Source organism: Bombus bifarius, unplaced genomic scaffold, assembly GCF_011952205.1.
Source record: "Bombus bifarius isolate JDL3187 unplaced genomic scaffold, Bbif_JDL3187 scf7180000009111, whole genome shotgun sequence".
NCBI lineage: Eukaryota > Metazoa > Arthropoda > Insecta > Hymenoptera > Apidae > Bombus > Bombus bifarius.
In genome coordinates, this window is record NW_022884904.1 from 768923 (window position 1) to 782958 (window position 14036).

Below are 14036 nucleotides of genomic sequence, written 5' to 3' on the forward strand. Positions count from 1 at the left end.
AATAAAGAATAAAGAACAACGCCTTCGTGGAGTCTCGTTAAATTAAAGACGTAGAAACTGCTTACCAAAGGACCTATCAACCAGCTATTTTATTCGTTCTTTCTTAAATAGAAACCGTTATCGTTTTGCTTCGTGGCGTCCTCTCCTTTACATTTATCGCAGCTACAATTTGTCGGCGCCTGCCAGACGCGTATAATTCCAAATATCTATTTAAAATCTATTTAAAATCTAAAAACGGGGAATCGATCGGACGACATAATTCGACATTTTAATTCCTCGAACAACCAATCCGTCTCTATCGAAATTATAAGCTATGAAAAATGATTGCGACATTAAACGAACCTCGTCGAAACACGATGACTCGCGCATTCACGTCCGCTCGCGCTTTTCGCTTTTGTCCCCTTTTTTTAAAGCTTTCAAAAATTCATTCGATCAAGGACTCGCCAGCGAGATCGGTCCATCACCAGGGGAATTAATAGTGCTTGTTATTAATTTATCGATAGCGCTTGGTGCGTCGCATAAAAAAAATGGACGCATCGGACAGTGCTTTTTCGACGTCGATGTTTAACATCGATCGCTCGATACTGCGACGCGATATTAAAGGGTTAAATGTTAAATTTCACGCGCCGTTTACTTTTATTTCCCACCCATCTATCGTTTCTAGATCCCGAGTCTAAATATCGCGAAGAAACGACGTCGATTAAAATAATTATAAATCAAGAACGTTTCTATAATACGTTATAATACGGAATAACAATCTTTCCATAATAAATGGAAAGTCGAAGCCGGTTAAATCCAGAGCTTTTCTAGTCGACGAATCTTAGGAGGAATAGACGCTTGAAGCATAGCGAGACATCGAGCTTTCTTCGCGTTATGGGTTCGATAACAGGAAGGCAGAGACGAAACGATGGAAGCCATCCTACAGACAGAATTAAAGCTGCCATGGATACAGCCTCCCCTTCTAACGCCATCTTCGAGAAGCATAGCCAGCTACTCGCTGCCTGCTATCCTTCTTATTCCGACCAGACGCGCTTGACACGCCGAATCGAACGAGATTTCGCGGAAATTCGATGCAGAAAGATCGGCGGCAAAAAGTTTTCCTCCGCGTGTGGCTCGTTTCTGAGGACAGATCGAGCGAGTGGCCTGGGCGCTCACGTTTGTCTTGCCTGTCAGAAATTTCAGAGACTAGGCGAGAGACGTTTATGAAGTTGCCGTGCAATCTTAAAGTTTGATAAGTTTGCACACACGCGTCACGCTGCCAAACTTTGGAAGAAACGGTTCGCCAACTTCTTAGAGGCGGCAGGCTTCGCAAACACGATCGGCCATTCTCCCGTTTATCGCTGATCCCGTTTCTTAGGATCTTCGTGTCGTTTATGGGAGACAAGAAAGCGTAACGGCGGGATTCTTCCACCGTATAAAATTTACATCTTCCCGCTATGACAGTCGTTGTTCGTCGTTTCGACTTTTCGGTCACAGCGGGCAATTCATTCGTCCTTGCGTCTCTTCTCCTACTTGCGTCTCAAAACCTTCCAAACTCAAAATCAGTCCGAGCGAAGTCAACGAACTGACCCTCGAATACTCCATCTGTCCCGTTCAAGAAACTACAACCTACATACAACCTACATACAACCTGGTGTAAAGTTATACGAAAGAAAACACATAATGATAGTCGATAAACCAAGGGCCTCGCGACCCTGCGACGTATCCGAGAGGATGAAACGATTAGGAAAGGAGGGAACGAAAGGACGAGGAGACGACGTCTAACCTCCGAACTGACCCAAGTCGAGACTCGTTACGCGTAATTTCGATCGAATCGTTCGAATCCTCGTCAATGTTTCACGGGCCGGTAATCATCGTTGCGCTCGGCGGAACAAGAGCGCTAGGAAACGCGCGGCTCGACAGTGGGACGCGGTGTCAGGAAAGAAGAACGAGAGCTACAGAGGGTAAAAGGGACATGGGTTGAGGTAGAAACAATGCTGCGGGCAATTTGAATCGTCCGCCTTGTTAGCGGCGATAGACAGAAAGAGGAATGGCTGTGTTCTTGGGTCCGAGTTTACTCTCGTTGTGGAGGAACGACAGAGAAAAACAGGGAAGTCTGTTCGCTTTAAGAAGCAGTAAAAATGACACAAAGGAACTAGGAAGAGGGAGAGAGATGGAAGAAGAGGGAAAGGAGGGAGAAGGCAACACTAGGGAAAAAGAAAATGGAAAGACCGCGTTACGTCGCGTGAAATTGAAGTGGATTTGTGACAAGTGGCTGCTAACGACGTGTACACAAGCTACGGGACGACGCGACGCGACGCGGGGTCGCATGGAAAACGAGGACGGAAACCTGACCGAGCACGTGGTTGTCCTGGCGATTCGCCGCTTCCGCGTGCCCGACGCCTACCCGAGGCGGAAGTTCGACGTGCGAACCTGACTATCAAGCCGACTCGTTTAGTACGAACTCCGACGATCATGGTTAACCGATCCAATTCTATTCTCGCCTTTTTATCGCGTTGATGCTCTTATCGAAATTAAAAAGCGAATTATTTAAAAAATCACGATGAAGATGCGTTTTTAACTTGGGAACACTGTCGTCTCGTTACTTTCTAATCTGTTGCGATACTTGTATCGTAACCTTTTTAACCATTCTCTATAGATAATTGCCCAACAAAATTTCTTCTCTTTGTAACGTGATATCTTTTCTCTACGCTCCGGCCATTTTTCTTTTATACATTGGCGAACATTAATCTACAACATCGGTTGTTTCACCGTTCAGACAGGGTAAAACAATCTTCCGTGACGCTTCGCTTTCAAGAAAGACTTTCAGGGTAAACTTTGCCACGGTTCTTTCTTCGGTTTCCTCTTTTACCAGCCTTCGGCGGCGTTACGAAGAACCTGTAGTCTCGAACTAGCGTCCGTTGTCGTCTATTCGGTTAAAAGCCGCAAAGAACGAAGGCAAAAGAAAAAACGAAAAAGAACGAACGACGAAGTTGGTAAAAAATTCTCGGAGGAAATGAATAAAAAGAAGAGTCGATTCGTTCGATGTAACGAACAAGCGATCGCACGTGCGTGCGAGGCATTAGATAAAAGCAAGAAGTAGTGGGAACAAAGGATAAAACGCTTAAACAGAGAGCTTAAAATTCGATAATATGTCGGGAATAATCGATAGCGGAAGAAATAGAATTATTTAATTCCAAACTTTGATTAAGGTTTTGCTTAAAAAATCTTTTTTTTTTTTTATCTTTTTACAGAGATTCGGAGATAATCGTAAGAATTTCGTTTGATATACCGAATAATGGAAATATCTGCTAAAGCTAGAAACGATGAAAAATTGATGACTCGAAGAACTTCGATTCTCAGGCAGGAAATATAGGACGGAGTACACGTATCGAAAATCGTGGTGCAAACTGAACTGTTGAAGTTTCATCGAGTACACGTGCACTCGACCGACGAGCGGTACAAGACTCGATCTCCTCTACCCGTAACTCCGCTGCCCGTATTTGCCACAATTTATTAGTACGGGTCGAATTAATTAATCAAGTTCTAATAACGCGTTAGATTTTATGCGGTGGGTTTTTGGCAAATAAAGTTTAAGCAAAATGCAAGTTAGTCAGACTGTCGTACGTTCTTCGTGTTTCGAAAATTATCTGAAAATCAAATAGGATAAGTAATTAGTTGATCGCACGTATATCAAAGAGGAAAGAACGGAACGAAAAAGAGAAAGAAAATGACATGAAAAGAGAAGAATAAAATGGTTGCAAGATCGTAAGGAGAAGCTCGCGAAGTGACTAACGATCCCCTCCTGACTAACATTCCGTCTATCGACGCTGCTAATTCGTCATTTCTCGCACGTCGAGTGATTCACGAGCCTCCAACAGGATAACGAGGAATTGGTCGTCAACGGTGATACACACAGGCCGGCCATTATGCGGCTCCATTTGGTCGCTCTCGTTTCGACGATCACAATGACTCGTTGTGTTCCGTCGCGCGACCGTTTTACCGAGGATGTACGTACTACGTTCAAGGTTCGTCGTGGCTTGTCGGGATTGCACAATTACGTGAAATATCAGAGTGCCAGAACGGTGGCATGGCATGAGAATTACACGGCCAATAATAATTGGAGCAGAGGTCGTTGAGTTGAACTCGTTCTTCCGAGGCGAGGAATTGAAACAAATGATTATTGAATGACTAACCGCGTCTCGGATCGACGTGACATCAAGGTTTCAACTGTTATTTCATGCAAGCGATGCTCTCGTCATCGAGTTCTCGCGTTTTGCTATCGTAATGAGCGACGATCGAAGCCGATGCAAGTCTCGCGTACGAACGTACGGTTCGAAATTGAAATATATTTTTCCGAGCCGAGAGCGAGAGTCGTGGTCTGGCCAGTTTGGCATACAGTGGTTAAAAATTCGCTTCGATTCGGTATCGCTTAGAGGCTAAGGAGTTTCGGGTATTCTGTTTTTCTTTTTCTTTTTTTTACTTGATAGTAATTTTCTCGTAACTCGACATCGAAGCTTTATGCGCGTTATTCTCGCATCGTCTAACATCTTTGCTCATCGATCGAGTTTTAACACGACAACTAATCTCTGCTTTTCGCGTTTGCTTCGAACGAGCAATTCGCCTAAATAAATCAACGTAAATCGCCGCGCCGCTTCGAATAAGACGAAACGCTTTTAAAGCGAACGTGACTCGATTTCGTGAAACGTTATGATCGTGAAACAAATCGAAGAATCTATCTGTGTATTCGTAAGCCAAATGTTTCCCTGTCGAAAGTCTAAAATTGCGGTGAGGCGTTTTTAGAACGCAATGGTGTTGTTGTTACTCGAGCTTGTAGCGGCACATGAGCTACAGGACAATTACAACCATGTTTTTGTTTTACCTCGTAGTATCAACACCGTTAGGATATACAAAATGTAATAATAAACAAACTCCGGGCGAAACAATTTTTTGCCGCTACGAGCAACCGTCAACCGAAGTTGCACTTACACTTTTCGGTACTTCCCCGATCGGTATAAATAAACGAACGCGATCGTTAAGACGACCAGTTTTCAGTCTCAGTCTTGAGCATTTTTATCAGCGAATCAGTTGGTATCGTGCGTTCTTACCCGACATTCTTATAACGACCAGTATCGAGCGATCTACGGTTGACTCTGTATTTTCTATCATATTTATAAATATTTTCAAATATATTCGACGGTTTCAATGTCAAGTAGTCTCGTCATTAAAACAACAACACGACCAACGGTCCTCCACAAGCTATTATTTAAGTGACTGGCAAGAGCGACGTTGAGTTGTTGGTAGAGTGCAATGCTGTCGTGGCGTGTCCTTGACGAGCTTGTCATTGGAATTCATGGTGAGTGACACAAAAGAAAGAAAAAAGAAACTGTAACGACGAATACTTGGCTTATATGTATCGCGAAAGACGTCGGTATGTAGGAGAACCACAATATGCTACGTCGTGGCATAACTTTGCAATGGGAATTATCTCATATTACGTACTATACCGTCGTATGAGTCCGAAAGAATTTACATGTTTTTCCCATCTTTTTTCTAAGCATTCAATTGCTAACTCAACGGACGTAATCGTCGATAGCTATGTTAGAAGCGTGATTATACGTAGCGAACAACTAGATGCGTTTAAAATAATTCGTATTGAGATCGTAGCGATTACCATGATAATGGATGTAGTTGTAACGTAACTGTTGCATTAAACGAGTCTCAGTTCGTTACGGAGAGATTTCCGAGAATTTTCTGACCATATATATGGTGTGTATATATATATATGCGTACAATATCAATTAGAAATTTAAAATCCAACAAATTTTTATAACTCGCTAGCTTCCACGCGTGTTGGCGTTTTTTTCCTTTCGCAAAAGCTCTGGTACTAAAAAAATAATATTCTAAAACGATAAAACATTACGTAAAAGGCATTAGTGTACTAGATATCAATGCGAGATGCGTATATTATATATAGAGATATGTAGTATACTACGTGTTCATGCATATCTAATCTTCAATTCCCGTAGAACAAAAAATCAATCAAATGCACAGTGTGGCACGAAGAAATCGAGCAGAATCTATTCGACTTTTCTTTCGACGAAGCGGACGAGCGATGAAAAGATATAAAATACACACCGCTTTATACGCACCACCGTTTTCACGGTTCTGCTCGTAACATTGCGTAATACGCCAATGATTCACGCGTGTTTGTCGCGGCGCAAAACCGAGAACACGGCGTAAACGTGACTCGACGTTCAGGAACCAAAGAATAATTCAAACGCTCTGCCCCGATATAAATATACATACAGGGCGTACCATTTTAATAGATCCACGAAAATATCTCTCAAGCTATACGTTATTCGAAAAAACGATTCGACTGAAACTTACTTTACAGAGAATCAAAGACTGCGTCGAACGGTATATGAAAAACGTATAGTTCCATTTGAGAAAACAAAGGTCAGCTTGATGCGTCGAAATCGCGTCCACGTAATTAAGATTCCCGATCGTTACGATGTCCTCCTCGAAACATAGTAAGTCTTATTCGAATCACTTTTTCGAATAACGTATACTTTAGGAGATATTTTCGTGGATCTATTAAAATGGGACACTTTGCGTGTTATGTATCTTTACGACGGATTTACGTTTAAAGGACATTTAAAGTAATGCTTTATCGTATTATTTCGCTGCTCGATGTTCGATATTCTAAACTTTTATATCGCATATCCAAAATAGAGTCTAGGAACGATCGATGGTAATGGAAGCCACAAAGCAATAATAACGGGAAGTTAGAAAATACTTGGGCGTGAAAAGAAATCATAAAACACTGGCGTGAAATTACTTCCGCTATAGCAGTCAGGCGAATTTCATCAATTAGAAAGACAATCGGTTGCGCGAAGATAACAGCTATAATTCCGTGAGCCCGAGTTAAACAAATATCGTAGGTGTCGTAACGACAAACGGTGGAAGATAATTTCCATACCTCGAAACGAACGTTCTTCCTTCTTCCAGAGTTACAAGATCAAAGATATCTACTTTGAAAAGCTCTAATCGTCAAATTTAAATCGATCTCGATAACTAATTTCGTACCACGTCAGTCTTGAGTAGTTCTGACACTGATCTCTTTCTGTCTCTTCGAATCGTCTCTGTACAACTGTTTACAGAAACGTAGAGCGATAGTATCGTATTATCAATGTTCGTGCCCATTCGTTGCAAAGTAAAATTTTGAATTTCGTAGAACTCCTTTCAAGGCCCACGACCATTCAATCGAGTATAGCAAGCGACGCACACACATTCTCCGGTTTCATACTCGCGTCATTCATTCCGCCGCTTCTATTTAAACCCCGCCGGAGCGAATAACAAACGCGTTGCTTATTTTAGCATCGAGTTGATCAATTGTATCCAACGTTCTCGTCGAGGCCTCTAAAAGGAATCCCTCTAAGAAACCATTCTCGCGTTCAGGGCGAACGAAAAGCGAGTCTAGCCGCGCGATACCGAGGCCAATGGCGCACAATGCTATCGACGAATCGACGGACCGTGAAATGCGACCGAACCCATTTGCATCATAGGGAAAAATGAACAATATAGCCTTATTACGAAACAAATTTTCTTTCGTTATATCGAACGAGGACAATACAAAACGTTCGGGTCATCGATTTCGCCGAAACTTTAAAAACGCAAGGACTACTACTCTATCCGTCGTACTATGTAATTTTTTCTAATTTTTTCTAATTTTTCTCCTAATGCTTAACGGCAGCTCACACGACACCAACAACATTACGATAAGCGTGAGGAATAGCGAGCAAGAAAATCGAACGCGTATACGCGTCACAGATGCAAATGGGTTAATCGTCGTTACGTTGCACGATTCCGTTGGTTGGTTCGAAATTACCGTCGGTCAAATAGTAAGCGTATCTTAAAAACTTGGCGTCATGCGTCAGGTATGCGGCGCACGACCTTACGACGAGGCGAGCGGATACAAGAGCTCGTTTATGTGGGCGCTTCCGGCAAGGGCATGGGACCCGACGTAATTGCATTTGACTGTTGTTAGTTAAAATAAGCAACGCGTCCACGATGCCTATCGTTGAAAAGCGACCGAATCCTGTCCTGGATTATTCTACGTGGAAAAATAAGTCGAGAAGAAAGAAGAAAGTTTTCAAGGAAATGCACGCTCGTCGTTAAGCGACTCTCGATGAAACGCGTTTAGCGCGATCGTCGACGACACCGGTATAATTTACATGCTTCGAATTCTATTTTCTCGAGTGCGAGGCTTCCGCTCATTTTTGCACGTAAAATTATCTTCTGCTCGGATATATCACATATTCTAAGTCGAAATCAAGTTTCTATTTCTCTGTCCCCGTGATATGTATACGCGTATATAACAGACAAGATAATAGAGACGAGAAAGAGAGAAAGAGAGAGAAAAAAATTGATCTGTCCCTTTCGAGCGATCTATAGTCTTTTTCTTTTTCGTTGTGCGTATTTCTTTTTTTTTTTTCATTTTCTTGTTTATTTTAAACGTCATTTGTTTCGAATAATACAAGCCATTCCATGGTACAAACGACCAACATTTCCGGTGGAAACATTGTGCGGTTGACGCGCGCAAATACTTGTCTGCGGCAAGAGTTTCCATAAAGGGCATCGGGATAAAAAAAGAGAGCGAGACAAAACACGGTAAATAAATGTTTTCATCGCGATGCGATTAACGCGTTAATAAAAAAAATGGCAAGTTCAACATCGTCCTTGGTAAGAGAAATTCCTCGTTATTTGATCGACAGGTAATCCGCGGATAATAAACAACTGTTTTAATCTGCGTTCGCTCTTACGATGTTTTGCAAACAGCGATAAATAGCAACGTAAGTGAACGATTTTCTGTATGTTGCCTTTTAATTAAAACTTAAACAATTCTCGACTATATAATTATCGTTTGAATCGGTGTCAATTTAATCGTATACCATGCGCTAACGTTACGAACTTGCTTAAAAGTAGAGCACGTCTAGCAAGCCTGACAAGAAATATCGAAAGAAGGAGTACAACTTCGTTTTATATCCGTTTTTCAATTTCGTCCTGTAAATTACCAGAGACTGTAACATTTTCGAGAACTTAAAGCCCGTTTGCACAACAAACACGATATTTCGAGGATAACTTCTTTCCTTGCGCTTTCGCCCGCTTATCTCGAACATTCTCCTCGTCTTTCCCTTTCGCAAACTTTGCATTAATTAAATCGCGTTGGGAAGCGCGCTGAACGCAATTATGATTTCAGCTCGAACAACATCCGCAATTTTTTTCTTTCGCACCAATTATTGCGACGTAACGCAAAACTGATAAGCTTACGAATATCTTCCATAACGAGTTTTTAATCTCCTCTATAGGCGTCGATTTTGTCATTAGCTTACCCTGAATATTTGTGCTCGCAATTTCATTTATCAAAGGACGAAATTTTACGTAAATGTCTAAGTTGCGTTTGTTGATCGTGCGACTTTTTAAATAAACCGGCCGAGATATCTTGGATTAGATATTCAACATGTACGAAACTGCAACTTGCAAAGCAATTTCAAGTTGGAGGTAAGGACGTATCGATTTGGTTAAACATCGGCATGGTTGATCTTAGGGCGAATCTTAACAGGTGTTAAATAGACCCATTTTGAGGTGTTTAATGAAACAGCGGGTAACTAGTTAAACGCGTTAACTATTCTCGTTTGAGGTGACCACTTTGGTTGCTTAATCGTTTCGAGGCGGCCGATTTCATTACAGTGCAAGTTACGTCAAGTCAAATAGAGTCTGCGCTATTGACAGAGGATTAGCGTGGTTATAGCACCGTCTATAACTGTAGATAATTTTCTGGCAAACGATTATCCCACCATCTTCCACCATCCGAACGCCACTTAACGTGAAAATGTTGTTTAAGGAAGGAATCGTCAGGTCGTTGATTTCTTTCTATCGTTCGAGTATCGACTACGCTCGATCTTAATTAAAAAACTGTGGAAAAAAAGAACGAGAGATATACAACGATTTATCCAAATTTATCTAGCGCAATAGCGTATTTACCTCGGACTTGTTAAAACTTTTTTACGGTACTGTAAATATAAAAAAAGGAAGCAATGTTAAGCGAGAGACGAGAAGATTCTCAAAGTCGATCGAATGAAGTCCGCGTGACGATAGCTCTTCGACGTAACTAAGCGCAAGGTCGACAATAATCAATATCGAAACGATGTTTTTTTCCTTAATGTCTATGGAGAAGACTATACTCGTGGGTGTGCTTTAAGTATCCGTAAATCGAGATCCAGAAGTTCTTGCTTCTTTCGCAGTCCGCCTCCGCTCGAGATATCGCGATACCAGATACATACATACCTACATACATACATACTTTTTTTCTCTCTTTGTCCTTCCCTGTCCTCTTTCTCTCCCCCCCCCTCTCTCTCTCTCTCTCTCTCTACCTCTCTCTGTCTCTTCGACTTCTTCCTCCTCTTTGTGGACCTCGAGTGGAATTACACGAGGCGCGTCCGTGTGTCCTTGCAGACAACACCCACGTCGAGTTACGAACGCTTGCACTCCACGACGCCGTCTCCTACATTTTTATTATCTTCTTTCCGTGCGATTCTCGCTTAAATGTACGGAATTTGCTTTTTTTTACCTGTCGCCTTTTTACCTACAGCGACGTTTGCAGCAACCGGTCTGCACGATTAACCGCTTCGCCCGATTTCTGATATTTACGCGACAATCTTTCCTTCGCGGTTTGTTAGCTCCGCAAGTATTTAGCTCGCTCTCTATGCTTCTAAGGCGAAGCTTTGAATTCCAACGCTACAGAAGTCCGATCGAATACACTACGACTCTATCTATAGATTTACTCGATTGCAAGCCACCTAATAGCGGCCAGAGAACCGTAAAAACGTCACGTGGCTAGATAAATTTACACCGTCCAAACGCGTGGAGTTCCTCATCGCCGATTCTCGTTCCACGTGTAAGTTTAAGAAGGTTTTCACGAGGACAGGCGGCTTGGCAGGAACTTCGTCACCTGTTAAGGACAGGTGTGAACCAGCTGAAATTTCGTTGAAACATATCCTGCAGGCGTGTTGGGATCGTGAAAAAGAGGCCACCGAGAACGAAGAGAAAAAGGTTCAAAATTCGAACAGCTGATGCAATTATAGCTGAGCGTTTGGTCCTTGTTTATCGGTAGATAAAGGATAAAAAAGGTACGGTTTTACCGTTCGACCTTACGATTCGTTCCGAAAACGAATAGAAAAGCGAGGTAGTAACGCTTGAAAACCGAAGGAACGAAATTTTACCTGGTGCGATACTTTGGGTGATTAATGTTTCCGAAGGCGGCCAAGATAGCCGGATAAGGACGAAGTTCGCTGCCTCAGCGTCTGACGATGATGACTATGTAAGGGCCGCGATTATGCTTTTACGTGGCACACAAAGTTAAAGGGGCGTCGGGATTAAAGGGGCACAATGAAATTTTTAACGAGACTATTATATCACGATCCTCGTGGACGATAATAACGAGCTGTATATTATTTTTTCTTCTTTTTTCTTTCGCTATTTCTCAGCTTTCGGTCTAACAGTTGTGATAATATATACACACGGCAGTTAGGATAAAATAATATCCTGTCTCGTTTGTCATTTTGTTAGGAAGAAACGGATGAACGATTTACACGGAACAACGATTTACACGGACTTAATCGTCTTAAATATCGCGCGTAAATTGCAATTTATCGGTAGAGCATAATTTTTAATGACCGATTTCCGTTAGAATTTTCATAAGAGTCCATACGGTTGGTCAAATTTCTTCGCTCGAGAAGACAGCAGTTCCGTTTACTAATTATTATGTAAACACGCGTGCTCGTTAACGGCGAGATGTAATGGCGCGTGTACAGCTACTCGAATGTTCATTAAATATTAAATCGAACGAAAGCACGGCCGCGGTCGTAAAAAGAGCGCACGCATCGGGGCCGATGTGTTTTCATTTAGTTTTATTCGAGGACGATTTAACGATCTCCGGTTTTACGTACTTTCCTGCGAGATTGGCATCGTTTATTATGGTACAACCGGTTGTAATGGTCACCGACGATCGATCGCAGCACGCACTGTGCAAAATTATTACGTCATTATGCGCTATTAAATGGTGATTAATCGCGTTCGTTAGGTAATTCAATTGAACATTTGCTCGAACGAGTAAACGCGATAAACGTCGATTCGTTCGAGTCTAGGCTTTGCTTTTGGCCTTTTTTCTTTTTCTTTCGATCGCACTCGACACACTGTATCTCGTTTGTCGTTCAATTTTTTCAAATTTCTCATTTCACTTCTTATAAATATTTCTTGCTCGAAAGTTAAATCTCGCGGGGGCGTAGTTATAAATGTTCGCACGAAGAGAATAAAAAGTGTACCGTGTGTACTTGGTTCTTTCGAAACGAAGCCGTATATTTCTTATCTGGTCTTCTAACGTTTCCCGACAACAGCCATTTAACATGGAAAATAACAGTTTACACGGGATACGCAGCGTATCCTCCGGTTGCTTATGACACGCATCTCCACTCTGTTTGCCGCGTAACACCGCTCCGGGCGAGCGAGGAATCGACAGTTTGACGGATCGATGACCGAGCACTGGATGGCCGCGGCGCGATCGTCGTTCGTGTGCATAGATTCCTGTGACAGGATCGCACGGAGGCGCAAAGGGAGCCATTATTTATGGGGGCGTAAATCAGGATCGAGCAGCGATCCGGCGGATCGATCACACGTCAACCACCGACAACCGTGTTCTCCTTTGTCGAGGAAACACTGACGAGCCGCCCACGCGTAACACGCCTATCATCGTCGTCGAACCAACGAAACGCGTAGTATAGTACCTCGATCCGGAGCTCGATCTTTCGCTCTTTCTCTTCTTTATGCAACGACCTGGTTGAACGTTCTGCCAGATCGACGGAGATCTCGACCAACGCCGGAGACTGAATTTGCATTTTTCTTAGATTCCGTTCGCTTACGGCTATCTTTAGATTTGCATAAGACTTATGAAGAATCGCGCGGCCGTTCGTGCAAAGATGATGCGTTCGATCAGTCAAATCATTCGGTCTGGTTCAGCGGTGTTAGCGTACGGTCTACGATAAACGAGTCCAGTTAACCCAGTGAAGTTTGTTTCAACGAATCTTCGTTGTGGGATTACGAGGGATGCGAACTTTCATTTGACTCGTATACCTGCTTTGAAAAATTTGGAGAAGCGTATACGCCGTATATTAGGAACATTGGAACTTCCACGCCGAAAGAAACGGCCAAGAATAGTTGGCATTCAATCCGTTTAATTGCTTTAGTCATTTCTCTGGCCAACGCGTTTCAACGGAAACAGCAGCAGTGGAACATCGATGGATCGTCGTCCCGTCGTTCGATCTAATTATTCTTGCCGAGTGTTGTTAATTGAATTACGCGATAAATCTGAATAACCGGAAATTAACGAGCTCGAGTAATGGTGAAATAATTTCTTAAGTAATAATTTCTTATGACGCACACTGTACCTAATTGGTCGTTATCGTATCCGAGAGATCGGTCACGCAATTATATGCGACGGCGATCTTGTCGTGAAGTGTGGAAAACCGGTGATCATTAACCGGATGATAATCGCTGTTCAACGGAGATGAAATGGAAACTGAGTCGCGATACGAATTTTTATTGGCATTTCTTCGTTCGACGAAGAAAAGAAAGTAAAAGAGAGAAAAAACGTATAAAACATAAACATATGTGAGAACGCAGAAACTAAATACTTACGCCATCGACGGATTAACAACGGTTTACTTGTTCGTTCAATCCGATTCTGTCATTGCGCGTATCAACTTTTTTTGCTTTTTTGCTCTTTTGTCCTGTTTGTTGCTTTTTTCTTTTTTATCCTTTTGTCTCTTGTTTGTCGGTTTTTTGAGTAACGAAACGGCTCCGCGCTTGGCATGAAATTTATGTATTAAATTTGTAGCGCGCCGTAAATGTAAATTGCACGTGATATTTTACAGAGAGCCAGTTGGATTTGCAGGACTTTTATTTCTGCGTAGAGTTTAAACGTTTACCGGGGTGGAATT

The 14036-nt window shown here is 42.4% G+C and overlaps 1 long non-coding RNA gene across 1 annotated transcript in view; it reads left to right on the forward strand.

Annotated features, from left to right (window-relative positions):
- LOC117213495 overlaps nucleotides 1-14036 on the forward strand; it is a 59006-nt gene that overhangs the window by 14329 nt on the left and 30641 nt on the right. The window lies entirely within an intron of this gene.